This window comes from Coffea arabica, chromosome 7c (genome assembly GCF_036785885.1).
Source record: "Coffea arabica cultivar ET-39 chromosome 7c, Coffea Arabica ET-39 HiFi, whole genome shotgun sequence".
NCBI classification, from domain to species: Eukaryota; Viridiplantae; Streptophyta; class Magnoliopsida; order Gentianales; family Rubiaceae; genus Coffea; species Coffea arabica.
The window spans coordinates 640,001-645,000 of NC_092322.1; the positions used below are offsets into that span (position 1 = coordinate 640,001).

At 33.3% G+C, this 5,000-nt stretch overlaps 1 non-coding gene across 1 annotated transcript; it reads left to right on the top strand.

The window, feature by feature from the left end:
• Positions 1 to 756: 756 nt before the first annotated feature.
• On the top strand, positions 757 to 829 carry TRNAF-GAA (transfer RNA phenylalanine (anticodon GAA)). Its single transcript has one exon. It is a non-coding gene; the product is annotated as a tRNA-Phe (tRNA).
• Positions 830 to 5,000: the final 4,171 nt, after the last annotated feature.

The window sequence follows — 5,000 nt, forward strand, 5'->3', positions numbered from 1 at the left end:
ATAGGTGCAGAGACTCAACGGAAGCTGTTCTAACAAATGGAGTTGGCTGCGTTAGTAGAGAAATCTTTCCATCTAAAATTCCGAAAGGATAAAGTGAAGGATAAACGTATATACGTATTGAATACTATATTAAATGATTAATGACGACTCAACTGAATCTGTATTTTTTATATAAAAATGGAAGAATTGGTGTGAATAGATTCCACATTGAAGAAAGAATCGAATATTCATTGATCAAATGATTCACTCCATAGTCTGATAGATCTTTTCAAGAATTGATTAATCGGACGAGAATAAAGATAGAGTCCCGTTCTACATGTCAATGTCGGCAACAATGAAATTTATAGTAAGAGGAAAATCCGTCGACTTTAAAAATCGTGAGGGTTCAAGTCCCTCTATCCCCAAAAAACATATTTGATCCCCCAACTATTTATCCTATCCCCCTTTCGTTAGCGGTTCAAAAAACCTTATTCATTTACTCTATTCTCTTAGAAATCGATCTGGACGGAAAAGCCCTTTTCTTATCACAAATCTTGTGTTATTTATGATATACATATAAATGAACATCTTTGAGCAAGAAATACCCATTTGAATGGTTTACAATCGATATAACTATTCATACTGAAACTTACAAAGTACTCTTTTTTAAGATACAAGAAATTCTAGTACCTAGATAAAATTTTGTAATCCCCTTTCCTTCTTTTAATTGACATAGCCCCCCTTTTCTCATAAAATGAGGATGCTACATTGGGACTGGTCGGGATAGCTCAGATGGTAGAGCAGAGGACTGAAAATCCTCGTGTCACCAGTTCAAATCTGGTTCCTGGCACATGATTAATTTGTATAAGTCTCTCTTGTATAAATTAATTGATATGAATCGACATTCATATTTATAGTTTAGATCATAATAAATACATATTGTTTTCCACTTCAGCGAGATATACCCCATCTATTTTATAGATGGGTAGAACTTTTTAGATAAGGTATCTAAAAGAATTAGATTCTATTTCTTCATCTTTTTTATTTCTGCTCTTCTTTTGTTCAAAAAGAATGTTAATACTTCATATATATTCAAAAGACATATTCAAGGGGTTAATTTAATTGGTTGAGATCAAATCTAGAGGAATTGAAATACACAAGAGATACAAATAAATAGAATCCAATATCCTTTAATTTCTTTGTATTTTCGTTCATATTTGATTTCGTCATTCCTACTTACATAACTTTCTAAAACCCTTTAAATAATGTGCGTAGTAGAAAGTCAAAATTCATGATGTAGAAGTTCATCCTCTTTGTTCGTCTCATCTGAGATAAGCATCTTACAAACCAAATAAATGGGATGTAAGAATACCAACGAATCTCTCATTGTCTTTTTTTTTTGTTAGCCTATTATAGAATTCCCAAATACAAAGGAGACTTCCATTATTCTGGTTAATCTAGAACAGAACGTATAATCCTTGAATATGTGAAATTGTATAAGACGAAATTAGTTTCTTATCCTTCAATGAGCATCTTGTATTTCATAAAAATTGGGAGCAACATAATCCTTGCGTAAGGGCCATCCTATCCAACTTTCAGGCATTAAGATACGTTTCAAGCGTGGATGATTATCATAAGATATTCCCAACATATCATAAGATTCTCGTTCTTGAAAATCCACACTTTTCCAAACCCAGAAGACAGACGGAATCCTAGGATTCCTCCTTGAGACAAATACTTTTATGCATACCTCTTCTGGTTGATCTACACCATACTCTATTCTCGTAAGATGATATACACTAGCTAACAGCCCGCCGGGTGCTACATCATAGGCGCATTGGGAACGGAGATAATTGTAACCATATACATATAAAATAACAGCAATAGAATGCCAATCCTCGGACTTTATTTGTAAAGTCTCTATTCCTTGGTAATCAAAGCCCAAAGATCTATGAATTAGCCCATGCTTGACTAGCCAAGCAGACAAACGACCCTGCATCTTTTTTATTTCTCCCATATTTTTATTTGTATTAAGTATTTCACCTTTACGATGAAATTTATGAAGATTTTTTTTATTTTGTACAAAGAAATACTGTCTAATTCACCAATTCATGGGAAGAGACTGAACTTTTGTATTTGAAAAATGTTTCAGTAGGTATTTCTGAAGTAAAAGTAGATGCCGGTTGATAAAGGAATCCTTGATCATAATTTCCAGTATTCATACTGCGGCTAATATGAAACTTGTGATTTGTAGTAAAACACCGATTCGACCGTTGACGTTGAGGCCTAATTCTATCTTCATAGATTTCTCGAGATATTTTCTTACGAAGTTTTGTTATAGCATCTATAACTGCTTCCGGTTTAGGGGGACAGCCTGGCAAATAGACATCTACAGGAATTAGCTTATCAACCCCCCGAACAGTACTATAAGAATCGGTACTGAACATCCCTCCTGTAATTGTACATGCTCCCATAGCAATAACATATTTTGGTTCAGGCATTTGTTCATATAATCTCACTAAAGAAGGGGCCATTTTCATTGTTACCGTTCCGGCTGTTAAAATTAGATCTGCCTGTCTAGGACTTGATCTTGGTACTAGTCCATAACGATCAAAGTCGAATCGTGACCCTATTAGTGAAGCAAATTCAATGAAACAACAACTGGTACCATAGAGAAGTGGCCATAAACTAGAGAGTCTTGACCAATTTGAAAAATCATTTAATGTAGTTGAAATAACTGAATTTTGGGCTGTTCGATCAAGTAAAGGAAGCTCAATGGAATTCATAACAGTCTCAATTTTATTTTGATTTTTTTCCTTTTTTCTTTTTATTGTCTGAATATTCAGGAGCTAAGACCATTCCAATGCCCCCTTTCGCCATGCATAAACTAAACCAACTATTAAGATAAGTACAAAAATTAAAGCTTCTATAAATACAGATACACCCAAAATATCGAAACTCATTGCCCATGGATAAAGAAAAACTGTTTCAACATCAAAAACAACAAAAACTAGAGCAAACATATAATAACGGATTCGAAATTGTAACCAAGCGTCGCCTATTGGTTCTATACCCGATTCATAACTAGAGAGTTTCTCCGGCCCTTTGCTAATCGGGGCTAAAATTCCGGAAATAAAAAATGCCAAAATAGGAATAAGACTTGATATTATTAGAAATGTCCAAAAAATATCATATTCGTAAAGAAGAAACATAGACACACTCCTATGAACGTGGAAAATATACCGGATTGCTCGATTAGAATTGGAATTGTCAAGTCATCCATACCATAACTTTTTATTTTACTCAATTCAATCAAAACAAGAATTCATTTTTATTGAATTGACGAGTTTCCTTTGTTTACTGCGAAACATATCTCATTTCAAGGTAGAATCCTATTTCCATTATACTTAATTTCGATTTTTTTACTTAGTATAACTCTATATCTCCATCTTACTTTTATACAAATTTTCTTATTTTCACAGGATTCTCTCTAAAGAAGGGGAATTCAAAATAAACAAAATAAAAAAGAATTCTCGTTTTTGTTTAGAATTTTGAATTTCTTTTTTTTTTATTAACTTCTACTTACTTAATTAATATCTATTATATAGATTATCCATTTTTTTTTATATTTTTTGAAATTGAATAAAATAAATAAAATTCTTGATAGCTTTCCATTTTTTATGAATAGAATCAGGAGGTCTTTTTTTTTTTTCTTAGTCATTTAGAATAGAACAAGTAAGATACTGGATGGGAATTTTCATCTCAGGATTTAGAATATCTTGGTCTTGGTATATTCCTTTATATTAGGATCCCATCCCGGCGGAGGGGTTTCGGTTTCTCTTGATTGATTACAGAAAAAGAAGACTGCCCCCTGTGCTTCGCTAGGCCTAGGTAAGGTATACGAAGGCCTATTTAATAACGAAACTTACCAAAGGTATTCATCTTTCAACAAGCTTTAATTTGTACACAAGCGCAGGAGGTCATTCCTAGATCCATTGGGGTTTTTAACAGGGCGGCTCGTGTCACGATTTTTACTTCAAAAATTCACCAACAAGATTAGGTATACCAAAGAAAGGGAATATCACGAACTTCTTGTGAACAAACAGGAAAATTCATATGAAATTCACCTTCACCTCCGAAGATTAATGACGAAAGGTTGCTTTGTTTATCTGCGATTGGAAAAATATCAATTAGATCTATTGAAATATCCGCCTTTTGCTTTTAGTTTTCTGTTTTAAAGAATTCCTGTGAGTGAGCTTATAGGAATAATTTTATTTCGATGAACCGACTCGTTAGTTCCAAGCAACAAAGAATAATGAAGAAATAAAAATTATACAATTTCGTTTTTTGTATTTTGAATTTTCATTAATTCATTTTCATTTTTTATTATAATTAAATTATAGGGCTATACGGACTCGAACCGTAGACCTTCTCGGTAAAACAGATCAAACTTTTTATTATCAAAATGATCTGAACTGTTTCAAAGACCCAACATGCATTTTTTTTGCATTGGGCTCTTTCATTAACTGATCGAAATATCAGCTAGTCTGCCATATTTTTTTCTTTTGACAAAAAAATAAGATAAGAAGATGGCTCCATGTGCTCCGATTTATTATTTTGAATTCTAATCCAAGAGCACTACCAAAGTCTTTCAAGGGTAGGGTTGTCGTGACGTAGGTCTGCCTATGGCCTAGATCAACCTAAGTCAAATGAAGTCTCTACCGTTCCGCTTACAAAATGAAATATGAAACTTCATACACCTTAAAGTTCATAGGACGAAAAGAGATTTTTTGAGGTCCTTATACTCATTAAGCCTAGCATTGAAAATATTGGATATTCACCTTATCAATACCTCAAATCCATGAGAGTGTCCATTTTGTGCCTAACCTAAATGGGCACCCCAATCGAACCGAACCCTTTGTCAGGCTATTGTTCCCTCAAAGTTATGGGGTAAGACATCGATTTCTCAATTAAGATCACAATTTTTTGATTTGATTGTATGATGGATTACCTTGAAAAAC